The sequence below is a fragment of the Dipodomys merriami genome, unplaced genomic scaffold, assembly GCF_024711535.1.
Source record: "Dipodomys merriami isolate MVZ:Mamm:240054 unplaced genomic scaffold, mDipMer1.0.p SCAF_2127, whole genome shotgun sequence".
Classification (NCBI taxonomy): Eukaryota; Metazoa; Chordata; class Mammalia; order Rodentia; family Heteromyidae; genus Dipodomys; species Dipodomys merriami.
The window spans coordinates 38,386-53,829 of NW_027203524.1; positions in this window are offsets into that span (position 1 = coordinate 38,386).

Here is a 15,444-nt window from a genome sequence, read left to right on the forward strand (position 1 = left end):
AGCCAGTCTTTCCTTCCCTTCTCCCTCTTTTTTTAATATTGAGTTGCTAGAGATGGATCTTGTGCAGGCTGACTGGCAAATGCTCTAGCTTGGTGTGTGTGTGTGTGTGTTGCTAGAGATGGAACTTGTGCAGGCTGACTGGCAAATGCTCTAGCTTGGTGTGTGTGTGTGTGTGTGTGTGTGTGTGTGTGTGTGTGTGTTTGCCAGTCCTAGGGTTTGAATTCATAGCCTGGATACTATCCCTGAGGTTTTGTGCTCAAGGCTAGCACTCTATTACTTGAACCACAGCTCTACTTCTGACTTTTGGGTGATTAATTGGAGATAAGTGTCTCATATAGACTTTCCTGCTTGCAATTGTGATCCTCAGATATCAGCCTCCTGAGTAGCTAAGATTACAGGTGTGAGCCACCAGCAACTGTCCTCTACCCTACCTCTTACCTCTAACCTTGGCTCTCCTATGAGTACCAGAAGAATATGTCTCACCAGGCTCACTTTTTTGCCAGTCTTGGGGCTTGAACTCAGAGTCTGGGCATGTTCCTGAGTTTCTTTTTGTCAAAGCTAGCACTCTTATCACTTAAGCCACAGTGCCACTTTTGGCTTTTTCTGTTTCTGTGATACTGAGGAATCAAACCCAGGGCTTCGTGCGTGCTAAGTAAGCACTTTACCACTAAGCCACATTCACAGCCCAAGGCTCACTTCTGACAGGAACTATGAGGGCGGGATTTATTGGCTTACCCCTTTTGGTGCAGGAATCGCTGGCTATTTCATATCTTTGCCAAGATTTGGGACCAGGATGTGACTCGGCAATGAGGAATGGTGAATGAGGGATAGCCACCAGGCCCCAGAGAAGTAGGCTCACATATTCTACAGAGGGATAGAGAATATGGAGCCAGAAACTTTGACAACTCCTACAGCCTAGGAACTGTGGTCTCCCTGGAGGCAGTGGCTGGCTGCTAGGTGTCCCGATGGGACATCTCAACCAGAACATAAGGCACTTGTTGCACTGCCCAGGCAAAGCCGGGGGGGGGGGGCTTCAGTTATTAAATGGCAGAGAAGGATGCTTTGTTCAAGGTGCTGGCTCAGACTTAGGACTCTCTGAGGACTTGCCCAGGTTGGGGGGATGGACATGAGCAACCTGCTGAATGCCCATCATCCATCCATACACAGAGACATGGAGTTATTGCCTCCTTTATTTGGGGGGGGGTTGAGGAAGGTCCAGGGTTGTCCTATGAGCCTAGGCCCTGTCCCTGAGCTCCTTTTACTCAAGGATAGCACTCTGCCCTTGAGCCACAGCCCCACTCATGGTTTTTTTCCCCCCTGTGATCTCTTAGAAAGAAGAGTGTTTTGGACTTTTTTACCCTGGATGCATTCAAATTGACATTCTCTACATCTCAGCTTCAGGAGGAGTTAGGATTATAGGCAGGAGCCACTGACACTTGGCTTTCTTTTCTTCTTGTTGTTCTTTATTTTAATTGTGACAATCTGAAATCTTCACAGTGTCATTCCAATGTTTTGCATTCAAAGTAATCTACCCAGGCCTGGAATTCGAGTGCTATGACTATCACCCACAAATGGAGGGAGATCCTGATGAACTCATTCTTGTTCATGTGAATGCTAATGGAATGTTATAAAAGTAATAATTAAATTTGCCGTTAATTCATGATTGTATTTTAGAATGCCACACAAAAATTATTGGATATATATCTTCATTCTAGCACCAAGGTATGATTAAGGATATTGACTAATTTTTAATTAATGCTGTTGTAAGTATTTAACTATGATACTTCATTAAATGGAGTCATAATTTAGTAACTAATAATTGGTTATAACATATATATAATTTAATAACATCTTCACATTCCCTCTTTGTAAGTCTGTGTAAATATATATATACATATAGATGCAGGTATATATATATATATATATATATGTATATATATATATATATATATAATATCAATCTACACATTTATCAATTGAGCACTACTGTGGCTTGGTCACAGTTCCTTAGAATTTCCTGGATGCTCAGTTTGCTGGAGGCTGGTGTGCTAAGACTGTACCCCATTTATGGATTGGGCAATGTAGGCTCAGTTGAAATTCCAGCATGGCCAAAAACTTATTTGTGGAGTAAGAAGCCAATTTTACACTTTTTGTTCATTCTCTGTGAAAGTCCTGGGTCTCAATACGATGTATAATCCATATGCAAATATATCCTATGAGATATGATATAATAAAGGAAATGTTATATGTGTAACAATACTAAATAAATAAGAGTAATAAATGTCATATGCAGTAGAACCTATGTATGTAAATAGATCTCATATATATGAATATTATTTTTTCCAGTGCTGGGGCATCTATTCAGACCCTGGGAACTGGTCTGAATTTCTTTTTTCTTTTTTTCTTTTCTTTTCTTTTCTTTGCCAGTCATGGTGCCTGAAATCTGGGCATGAGCACTGTCCCTCAGCTCTTCAGTTCAAGGTGAGTGAACGCTCTACCACTTGAGCTACAGTGCCACTTCCAGCTTTTTCTGCTTATGTGGTGCTGAGTTATTGAACCAGGGGCCTCATGCATGCAAGGCAAGCACTCTACCACTGAGCCAACTGCCCAGCCCCATGAATTTCTTGTCTATAATGATGGTGAGCTTTCCTCTTCACACATAGTGTCACAGAGTTACCCAGACCCTGAGTTCAAATCCCAGGCCTGCTAAAAAAATGGTGCAATTTCCTCACCAGGGTCTTATTGTTATTATTACTTTTTTTTGGCCTAGCACAGGGCTTGAACTCAGGTCTTCGCATCTCTGCCACAGCTGATCATTGGATCCTACCACCCTACTTCAAATTTCAGAGCTGGCAAAAAAATAAATAAATAAAAAGGAGAAGGATAAAACTGAGAAGTTCAAGAAGGCGGTTTTACTTTTTTTATTCCTTTGTATTGTGACCATCCTGGGTCTAAATGACAAGCCCCAGAATGTGTACATGACATTGCATTGCTAATGTTTCATGGGCTATTAGGGAAGCCATAGCTGAAACAAGCAACTTAGACCTGGAGGTCCAATCTTGGAACTGCCACTAATGAATGTGGGAGGTTCTAAGAAACACATTCTGATATACATCCGTACAAATAGAATGTTATAAAAGTAACATTTAAATTAGTAGTTAGTATATGATTATATTCTAAAATTATACACAATTACTCTACATTGACTAATTTTCAATTAATACTTTATTATATATTCAATCATGATACTTAAAAAAGGAAGGAACAATTTAATTGCCAATAATTGGTAGTAATATCATATATGCAGTTTCATAATATACAGACATCTCTTGTTTTATATCTATCTATCTATCTATCTATCTATCTATCTATCTATCTATCTATCTATCTATCTATCTATCTATCTACCTATCTATCTATCTGTCTATCTATCTATCTATCTATCTCTATCTACCAATCTACACATTAATCTGTTTATACACTTGTCACTCCTGGGGCTCAGTGTTAGAGTGCTCACTGAGTATGTACAAAGTCCTGGGTTCCATTCCTCACTACCACTTGCACAGAAAAATCCAGGAGTCATGCTGTTGCTCAAGCAGTTGAGTACTAGCTTTGAGCATAAAAGTTTAGGGACTGTATCTAGACACTTACTCAAGATGCAGGACTGGCACCAAAACAAAACAATTGAATGTTCTGACTGCAAAGATATAAGAATAGGACTGCAAATACATCATTGTAGAGCAAGCTAGGAGTCTGGTGCTGAGAGCTGCAATCTAACCTGACTTAGCCAGAGGTAAACTGCTGCAACCCAGCTACACGGAACCAGATGCTTCTGGCTCAATCAGCCCTGTCATCCAAGATACTGGGGGGCTGAGATCAGACACTGGTGGTTTTAAAATCCAGCCCTGACAGGAAGTCTGCAAAACTCTGAGCTTTGGCTCAAAGTGGTAGAGCTCTAGCCTTGAGCAAAAGATCTTAGGACAGTACCCCCAAACTTTCAGTGGAATCCCCGTGGCTGACTCACCACCCCCTCCCTACAAAAAACCCACCCCTCTAAATCATTAGAACTTTGTGTAGTTTGGTGACACTGATTAAAGCATCCTAATTCTAATGACAGTGTGTGGGATACAGCTATGTCATGAGTCTTATATGAGGAATGGTGTACTGAGTGCATCTGGTCCTTGTAAGAGCTCCACAGATTATTGTGCAGATGAGAACCTTAGGCTCAGATATGTCCCCATGTCAGGGCCAAAATGATGTATGTACTGAACTCTAGTGAGTTTTTCTCCTGCAGACAATTGTTTTGGTTTATTTTTCTCGGTCATGAACCTTAAACTCAGGGCCTAGCTACTGACTCTTCACTGTTGGGCTCATGGCTAGCACCCTACCAAGGGGACCCAAGGACACCCATACAAAAGTGTTACAGTCTAGGCATCTGTGGCTGATATCTGTCATCCTGCCTACTTTGACACTTTTTTTTTCCTTCTCTGTAAAAATCCTGAGTCTCAGTATGAAGTATAATCCATATGCAAATATATCCATGTGATAAGATGTAATAAATGAAATAAATGTTATATATGTAATAATACTAAATAAATAAATAATGAAGAAATAAGTGTAATAAATGTCAAATGGAGTAAGCCCATGTATGTAAAAAGATCACATATATGAATATTAATTTTCCCAGTGTTGGTGCTTAAATTCAGCCTGGAAACTGGTCTGAAATTCTTGTCTTCAACAACAGTGAACTTCCCTTCCTCCACAGTGTCACACAGTTACCCAGACCCTGAGTTCAAATACCAGGCCTGTCAGAAAAATGGAGCAAATTCCCAGTCACGGCCTTAAGTTATTTTGTCCAGGCCCGGGGCTTGAACTCAGCTTGTGGCATTTCTGCCTCAGATTCTATCACCCTAGGCTGGGGTGTAGCCAATGGACCCACAGCCCATTCTGAGATCCTAGGACCCAAGTTCAAATCTCCGGACTGATAAAAAAAAAACAAAAGGAGAAGGGCAGGGAAGATGGCCCAGTAGTAGAGTGCTTTCCTTGCATGCATAAGGCCCTGGGCTCGATTCCTCAGCACCACATAAACAAAAAGCTGGAAGTGGTGCTATGACTCAAGTGGTAGAACACTAGTCTTGAGCTGAATAGTTGAGGAACAGTGTCCAGACCCAGATTTCTGGCCCCACAACCAACAAAAAAGAAAAAAAGAGAAAGGGGGGGGAAATAAGGATAAAACTGGGAAGTTCCAGAAGGTGGTTTTACTTTGTTTTTTTTTCTTTGCATTGTGACCATCCTGGGTCTAAATGAAAGGGCCCGGAAAGACTATGTGACCTTACACTGCTGAAGTTTGGTGGGTTATCAGGCAAGCCATAGCCAAAACCAGCAACCTAGGCCCAGGGTTCAAATTCTGGGACCGCCACCTATGAATGGCGGGAGATCCTAAGAAATGCATTCTGACATACATCCATATGAATGGAATGTTTAAAAGTAACAATTACATTAGTAGTTAGTATATGATTATATTTTAAACTTAAAAACAATAATCATAGTACATTGACTAATTTTCAATAAATATATTATTGTATTTTCAACAATGAGAAATGAAGGAATAATTTAATTATGGATAATTGATAGTAATATAGTATGTGTAATTTAATAATATACAGATGTCTTTCTTATTTTATACATATATATCTGTACATATATATTTCTACACTTGTCACTCCTGGGGCTCAGTGGTAGAGTGCTTGCCTAGTATGTATAAAGCCCTGGATTAGTTTCCACACTATCACATGCACAGAAAAAGCCGGAAGTGCTGCTGTCACTCAACCACCAAAGAAAAGTTAGAATGTTCTAACTGCAACTATACAAGAACAGGACTTTAAATACGTCATGACAGAGCAAGCTGGGAATCTGAAGATGACGGCTGCCATCTATCCTGAGGTTAACAGCTGCAAACCAACAGCCAGGGGTTAACAGCGCAAACCAACTCCATCGAACCAGATGCTGCTTGCTCACCCTAGCTGCTCAGGGGATGAGATCTGACATTGGTGGGTTGAAAACTCAGCCCTGGCAGGAAGTCTGTGAGACTCTGAGCTTTGGCTCAAAGTGGTAGAGCTCTAGCCTTGAGGAAAAGATCTTAGGACAGTACCCACAACCCTATGAGTGCCACCCCTGAGTCTGATGACCCTCCTCCCCCACCCCGACTAACCACCCTTCTAAACTGTTAGATGTGAACTTGTGTGGTTCATGACACTTTTCTGAAGGAATGGTGATACTGATGAAAACATCCTAATTCTAATGACAGCTTGTGGGATACAGCTCTATGAAGATTCCTTCCTGGGGTGCTAGGTCCTTCACGGAGTGCTGTGTGCTGAGTCAGGGCTGCTCAGGGTGGCAGTATCAGCTCCTTAGCCTGTGCTGTGGCCCTGGCCGGTCAGTGTAGGAACCTTCTCAATAAAGTTGCTTCTTTGTTACTAACTTTGCTGCGGTGGGCTCTGTCACTCCAGACGAATAGGTGGGTTTGCCTGCCTGAGTAGGAGTCTTCCTACTACACACTGAACTTCTGTTCTGAGCTCATGGTCAGTACTCAGGCCCTGTGTTCAACCTGGAAACCTAGTCACCCAAGGCCCAACTAGGAGAGGTCAAAGGTTTCCAAACCTGATGAGCTCCACCAGCCCTACATAACAGGGAACATTGTGATTTTGCAAATGTGCTTAGATGTAGCAAGCTTCGGAAAACCTGGGGAGGCACCATTGCCAATAATGAATCATTGCATTAGGTTCAGCTCCCTAGTTGTTGTCTGCCAGAATAAATCTTGAATTAATTGTAGCAGTTTGTTTCAACACTGGAACATATTCTAACAAAGACAGGATAAGTGCAGGGAACTTGGCCTGTCCCTGGAGGTGGCACAAATGAAGGCTTCCTGTCAAAACAGAGCACTGGGGAGAGAGATATCTTGGGGTACAAAGAGGCTTTTTTCTCCTGGTCTTCAGAGCCTGCCCACACTCATCATAACTAGTTGGCCCGGATAGAGTTGTTTGTTAGAGAGCTGTACGGGAGTGAGGCCTTTTGACTGCCTGTTCTAACAAAGAGGCAGACTTCCTCCAGCAGCATGGGGTGTGAAGAAACCCTTAGGCTACACTGGGAACAGGGAGGGGAGCCCTGGAACATGCACTGTCTTGAAAGCACCCTCTGGGCTATGAAATCATTCTATTCAAAGCAAATTTCCTAGCTGGGTTCCTTTCTTCATAGCAACTCTGGATGTTTACCAATAGAAATACATTTACACATACACAGACACATGGAGTTACTGGCTCTTTTTTTTTTTTTTTTTTTTGGTGCAGGTCCTGAGGCTTGAACTGTGAGCTTAGACATTGTCCCTGAGCTCCTTTTGCACAAGGAAGCACATTATTGTGCCTTAAACCATGATACATCATTAAATGAAGGCATAATTTAATACCTAATAATTATTAGTAATGTATTACATTTAATTTAATGATATATAGACATCTCACATTCTATAAATATATTTATATATTTAAATATACACTGTGATATACATATACATCTCTCTCTCACACTCTCCATGCATATATATGTATTTGCAGCAATTTATGCATCTATCTATTTATATATTGGCCACTCCTGGAGGTTAAACTTAGGTCCTGGGAACTCCCTGGCAGTGAATTTGTTTGAGGCTGCTGTGCTTACATTGATCCCTTGATGAGTTGGGCATTCAAGGCCCTGAGTTCAAATCCCAGCAGTGCCAAAGACAATAGGTGGGGTAAGAAACCAATGTTGACCTGTTCTGCTGTCTGTGAAAATATTGTTTCCTAGGTACAATATGTAATACCTATGCAAATACATATATATGATGTATATTATAAATGTATATAAATATAATATTGCCACTCCTGGGTCTAGAATTCATGCCCAAGGAAATGCTCTTGACTTTCTTTTATTCAAGGAGAGTGAGCTTCCACTTTACCCACAGCAAAATAGAGTTACCCAGGCCCTGATTTCAAATCCCAGGTATGGCAGATAAAATGTCCCAAATTCCAAGCCAGGACCTTAACTTTTGGGGGGGGGCAGGCACGGGGCTTGAACTCAGTTCGTCACAACTCTGCCTCAGCCTTAATTACCCTAGGTTGTGTTGCAGGTTTTACACCCACAGATGAACCAAGGATCCTAGGACCCAATTTCAACTCCCAGCACTGGCCAACAAACAAACAAACAAATCAAAATGGAAGAGGAAAAACCAGAAAGTTTTACACAACAGTTTTACCTTTGTTTCTTTTGCACAGTCGACATCCTGGGTCTCACTGACTTGGCTTGAAAATTGTACATGACTTTGCATGGCTGAAGCTGGTGGGCTGTCAGTGAAGCCTGAGGTTAACCCTGACACCTGCGCCCTGAGTTCGATCCTGGGACTCCCACATACACATGGCTGAAGATACTAGGAAACTGGTTCCTATCTCTAGGAACACTAATAGAATGTTTGAAATGTGCTAATTGAATTACTAGTTAACTAGTCTTTCTAATATAAAATTGTATGCATTAAATATAGGTCATTGGTTAGTTTAATTAATATTTTATTAAATCTTCTACTGTGATTAATTAATGGAGGAATAATTTTAGACCAAATAATTAGTAGCAACAGAATATATAAAAGTAAGATATAGACATCACTCTTTATATAGAGTTATACACTAGAATCTACATAAATGTCTATCTGTCTCCCTCTGCATATGTTTATAGATGCATATATATATGTAATTAAACACACACTGCATTTTACACATCTATGCGTTTATATCTTGGCCACTCCTAGGGCCAAATTTGACCGAAAACTCCATTTGCATCAGACTGGTGTGCTAACATTGACCCATGCCCCATTCATGAAGTGGGTTTTCTAGGCCCTGAGTTCAAATCACAGAACTGCCAAAACTTAAGTAATCCTGGTGGAAGAAGCCAAATGTCCCATTTGTCTTCCTTATCGGTGAAAGTCCTGGGTCTCAGGAATGATGTATAGTACATTGGCAAATCTATGTTGTATGTAATAAGATGTAAAAATGATTATGTGTGTAATCATACTCACTAAAATACATAGGAAATAAATAAAACACAAAATAAAACGAATAACCACACTAACTGCAATATGCAGTAAACATGTGTATGTAAATATGAATCCTGTATTTAAAATGAATACAAATATTATTTTTGCAAGAGCTAGGACTTGAATTCAGTCACAAGGAACTGGCCTGACTTTCTTGTCTACCAGCACGGTGAGCTTCCCCTTCTCCCACAGTGCTGTAGATGTACCTAGGCCCTGAGTTCAAATCCCAGGACTGGCAGAAAAAAATGGCATGAATTCCAAGCCAAGCAGCCTCATAACTTTTAAAATATTTTAATGTGTTTATTTATTTATTTATTTATTTATTGTCAAGCATAGAGCTTGAACTCAGGGCATGGCAACTCTGCCTCAGCATCGATCACTCCAGGCTAGGGTGCAGCCACTGGAACCACAGCCAAACCTGAGTTCCCAGGGCACAAATGCTGACAGGAAAAATAAATACATAAAACAACACAGAAACAAAGAATAAAAACCTGCAACTTTCAGATGGCTGCCGGTTTTACATTTGTTTTCGTTGCAAGGTGATCTTCCTGTGTCTGAATGACATGGCTGAAAAGTGTTGGAAACCTGGCATTGCTGAAGGCTGGAGGGCTACCAGGGAAGCCATAGGCCAACACTGCAACATAGGCCCTGGGTTCAAAGCCTGGTCCTGACCCCTACAAATGGCAGGAGATCCTAATAGTCTCCTTCCTATTCATAGGAATACTGATGGAAGGTTATGAATGTCAAGGTTGAATTAGTTGTTCCTGAATGATGCTGCTATAAAATTAGAGTGATTTTAGGAGGCCGATGGATTTTCATGAATATTTTTGACACATTAAAAGAATACTATTAATTACATGGACACAATGGTTTTGGGACAGTGGTTGATTTAATTAACAATTCATTAAGGATGAAAACAATAATATAAATGACATGGAGGCATTAAAAATACCCAAATATTGGTAGGAATGTAGCCTATTTAAATGAATAATGTATAGACATCTCAGGCACTCTATAAAGATCTATATTTATTTGTGTACTACCATCTGCATGTCAATCTGTTCTTATTTTCTCAAAACTTGGGGCTCGATCTCAGGTGCTGGAAACTGCTTGTCAGCTCAATATGCCCCAGGCTGGCATACTGACACTCACCCATTCATGAATTGGGGCTTGTAGGTTGTGAGTTCAGATGCCAGCACTCACAAAAATTGATTCATAGAGTAAGAAACCCTTGGTGACACAGGTTTTCCTTTGCTGTGAAAGTCCTGGATGTCAGGTGTGAAGTTCATACATAGGTAAATCTATCCTATATAATAAATGTAATAAATAGTCCATGTGTAAGAACAGTCAATAAAATAAATGGTAAATAAATGAATAAAACAAAAAAAATGAATAGCTACACTAAGCACAATATGGAGTCAATATATGTGGCTCGATCTCAGGGCCTGGGAACAACCTGGCAGCGGAATTGGCTAGAGGCTGCTGTGCTGACAGCCACACATAAATGAATTGAGCCTTCTAGGCCCTGAGTTTAGATCCCAGCACTGCCAAAAATGTAATCATGGAGTGGGAAGCCGAGTGTGACACATGATTTTCTTTTCTTTGAAAGTCTTCAGTGTCAGGTAGGATGTATAATTTGGATGCAAATCAATATGCTATGTAAGTAGAATGTCACAAAGGTAAAAGAAGTCATAGGTGGAAGAATTGTCAGTACAATAAACGATAAACAGATTGAATTAATAATGAATCATTCTAGGATAAAACTAGATGTGGTAATTATAGGATGTGGATTAAGTTTAATTAATATTTTATTAAGTATTAACAGAATAAAAATTGCATAGAGACATAAATACCTAATTATTGGTAGTAGCACATGATGCATAATTTAAGAATATATAGACACCTGTCTCATTCTCTAAAATATTTAATTATATGTATGGATGTATGTACATATATGATAAACAATAACAGGATATTGAGTATTAATTAATGCTTTATTAATTGTTAGCTGGGACACATCATTAAATGGAGATATAATTTAATACCTAATAATTGATAACAATATTATCTATAATGTAATAATATAGACATCTCTCTTTTGTCTATATAATATTTATATACAACAATCTATATATTTATACATCCTTTACTCCTGGGGCTCAGTGATTGAGTGCTCCTCTAGTAAGCATGAGCCCTGGGTTCGACTCCTCAGTGCCACTAAGCAGAAAACTTGGAAGTTCTGCTGTCTTTCAATCAATTGAGTGCTAGCCTTGAGCACAAATGGTTAGGGACAGTGTCTAAGCCCTTACTCAAGCCCCAGCACTGCCACCAAAAAAAGGTAGAATGTTCTAACTGCAATTATAGAAGGACAGGACTTCAAATACCACATCACAGAACAAGCTAGGAGTCTGGCACTGAGAGTTGCCACCTAACCTGACTTAGGCATATGTAAACAGCTGCAACTGAGCTCCACAGAAGCAGATGCTGCTGGCTTACCCCCATCATCCTGGCTGCTTGGGAGCTTTAAAACCAAGCCCTGGTAGGAAGTATGTGAGACTCTTGGAGATGTGGCTCTAAGTAGTAGAGCCTTAGCCTTGAGCAAATGTTATTAGAACAGTATCCCCATGCATTGAGTTCAAGCCCTATGGGTAGACTGGCCCCAAAAAAACACCCCACTAAACCATTAGATGTGAACTTGTGTGATTTGTGAAATGTTCTTCAAACAATGGTGATACTGATGAAAGCAACCTAATTCTAATGACAGCTTGTGGAATAGAGCTATGTGCTGAGTCCTTCATAGAGTGCTCTGTGCTGAGTCTGGCACAGGGTGCAGTGTGCTGAGTCCTGCATTGGGTGCTGGGTGCTATTTCTTCACAGGATGTTGTGTGCTGAGTCCTTCAAAGAGTGCCATCTGCTGTGTCCTTCACAGAGTGCATTCTTTCATATGGTCCTTGTAAGAGCTACACAACTGAGATGATTATGCAGACAAGAATATTGAGATGCAGATATGTCCCCATGGCAGGGACAAAATTATGTATTACTGAAGAGTGGGTGAGTTGTCTACTGCAGACAATTGTTTTGTTTTGTTTTTTCTCAGTCATGAACCTTGAACTCGTGGCATAGGCACTGACACTTACCTCTTGGGCACATGGCTAGCATTCCACCATGTGGAGCCAAGGACCCCCTTGCAGTAGAGTGCCACAGTCTAGGGGTCTATAGCTGAGGTCTGTCAGCCTGCCTTCTCAGGAAGCTGAGATCTGAGGATCTGGTTTCCAAACTATGCCAGACACAAAAGGTCCCATGAGACTATTATCTTCAATTCACCACTAAGAAACCTGAAGTGGAAGCTGGATGCTTGTCACTCACGCTTGTCATCCTAGCTCCTCAGTAGGATGAGATCTGAGAATCATGGTTCAAAGCTAGCCTAGGCAAGAAAGTCCCCGAGACATTTAGCTCCAATGAACCATGAGACAACCTGAAATGGTGCTTTGCTTCAAGTGGTAGAGCACAAGACTTGAGGGACATCACCCAGGCCCAGACTTCAACTCCTACAAGCAACAACAACAAAAAAGAAACAAAATAACAAACCTGAAGTAGAGGGATGGGTATGTGCCTTAGGGGTTGGGTGCTTTGCATCTATGAAACTCTGGACTTGATTTCTCAGGAACACATCACTAGAAAAAATTCTCAAGTGGCTCTGTGGCTCAAGTGGGAGAGGACTATTCTTGTACAAGAGAAATAAGGTACAGTGTTCAGGTCCTGAGTTCAAGCTCCAGGACTGGTGTATTTGTGCAAGCTTGCACACACACACACACACACACACACACACACACACAGACCAGAAGTAAAAGCTGTGACACAAAATGGTAAAGCATTGGGCTCCCTCACACCTCATGGTCAGCACCCAGGCACTGTGTTCAACCCCAAAACTTTGCCACCCAGGGCTCAACTAGGAGAGGTAAAAGGTTTCAAAACCTAATGTGCTTCAGCAGTCCTAGATGACAGGAAGCATGGTGAGATCAGACATGTGATTGGATTTCTAAAGCTTCCGGAAACCTAGCAGAGGCATCATAGGCCTATCATCTCCCTCAATGAAACATTTCTTGAGGTTAAGTGCCCTAGTTGTCTGCCAGAAGGACTCCTGAATTATATTGAGCACTGTATCTGATCACCAGAATACAGTCTTACAAAGGCAAGATTAGTGCTGAGAACTTGGCCTGCCAAAGGAGGTGGCACAAATGAAGGCTTCCTGTTAAAATGGAGCACTGGGGAGAGAGATAGCTTGGGGTACAAAGAGGCCTTTTTGTCCTGACCTTCAGAGCCCATCCACACTCCTCCTTACTAATTGTCCCATATGGAGTTGTTTGTTACACAGCTGTACAGGACTGAGGCCTTTTGTCTGCCTGTCCAGACAATGAGATAGACTTCTTCCAACAGGCCTGGGAGGCAGAGAAACCCTCAGGCTGCACTGGAAACTGTGAGGGGAGCCCAGGAACATGCACTGAAATGAAAGCAGTCTCCGTGTTATGAAATCATTGTATTGAAAACAAATTTTGTAGCTTGGTGCCTTTCATCATAGCTACTCCGGAGCTTCACCTATAGGAATACATCCACACATACACAAAGACATGGAAGCAGATCCTGAGGTTGAACTATGAGCATAGGCGTCCCTGAGTTACTTTTGCTCAAGAGTAGTGCATTAACCTGGAGCCACAGCCCCACTTCTGGGTTTTCTGTGATCTCTTAGAAATAACAGTGTCATGGACTTTCCTATGCTGGCTGGATTCAAACTCAGATTCTCTATATCTCATCCTCTGAGGAGCTGGGATTTCAGTCAGCAGCCAGTGGCACCTGCCTTTCTTTTCTTCTTCATTTTTTAATCTGGACAATCTGACTACTTAACAGCATCATTCCAGTGCTTTGAATTTATAAGTAAACTACCCAATGTTCTTTATAGGTGCTTTCTCTGAGAAGGAATTTCTCTCCTCATCTTTTCCTCTGGTCACAGGTTTGAAGCCAAAAGTGAGAAATGAGTGTCACATGATTTTGGCAGCAAATGTCCACAGGACATGCCAGTTCAGTCACTTAGCATTGAGCTGCAGTGAATTTACTGTCTCAGGATGAGAGGACCAAAAGCTGGAGCGATCATCATACTGTCTGCATTGCTCCTTAGGCTTATAAAATTATCTATAATTATGATTGTTTTGTGTCTCCAACTTAAGTATCTAGAATACACTAGAAGCATCATCATGTTTCCCTTTTGTTCTAGTACCTCTCAAGATTTAGACTAAGGGTTTGTGTGGAGCAGATCCTCGGCGAATCCCTGTGGAAAGCCACTTGAAGTCTCCTCAGGAGATCTCTGTTCAAAGCCAGCCCAAGCAGCAAAGTCTGCGAGACTCTTATTTCAATAAACCACCAGAATACCAGAAGTGAATCAGAGGCCCAGAGGGTAGAGCTCCAGCTTTGAGAAAGAAAGCTGAACAGGAGATACAAGCCAGACCAGGCGGGAAAGCCTGGCAGGCGCTTATGTCCAATTAACAACCATATGGTTGGAAGTGGAGCTGTGGCAGTGGTAGAGTCTCAGCCTTGAGCAAAACGGCTGAGGAACACATAGGGCCCTGAGTTTAAGCACGGGATGGCCACCATAAAAACTCAAAAAGAGAAGGCCAAGTTTATGTATGATTGTCCTACCTACTTATGTGTGTATATTACCTCCCTGAGTTCAAACAGATTGTATGCAATGCTTCTCCTTTTATGTACAGATTTATTTTTCAGATAGGCTTGTTGCACATACTGCATCATTCTTTTTTTTTCAGGCCCGTGGCTTTTCTCTTCCAGAGTTCCAGGCCTGGTTCCTTATATGGTGCACACTTAAGATCTCAGCAGCCTTTATTACATTTTATTATGAGGCCAAGGCAGGAGCAGTCACAAATCAGGTAGGAGAAGGGAAGATCAGGGTTTTTGAAATAACTGGTATTCAGAAAATTAAACTTGGGGGATGTAAAATGGTAACATACTTAGGTAGAAACTACCATTAAGAAAAAGATGAGAGGACTGGGATTGTGGATTAGTGAGAGAGGGCTTGCCTAGCATGCAAGAAGCCCTGAGTTTGATCCCTCTGTAGCACATGCACAGAAAAAGCCAGAATTGGTGCTGTGGCTCAAGTAGTAGAGTGCTAGAGACAGTGCCCTGGCCTTGAGTTCAACTCAAGTACAAGTAACTTCTCATCACCAAAGGAAACCCAGGAAGCTCTTGAACATCTGCCTTTCAGAAGTGGAAGTCAGAGTGTCATAGACATTCCTGCCCTGGCTGGCTTCACCATGTAA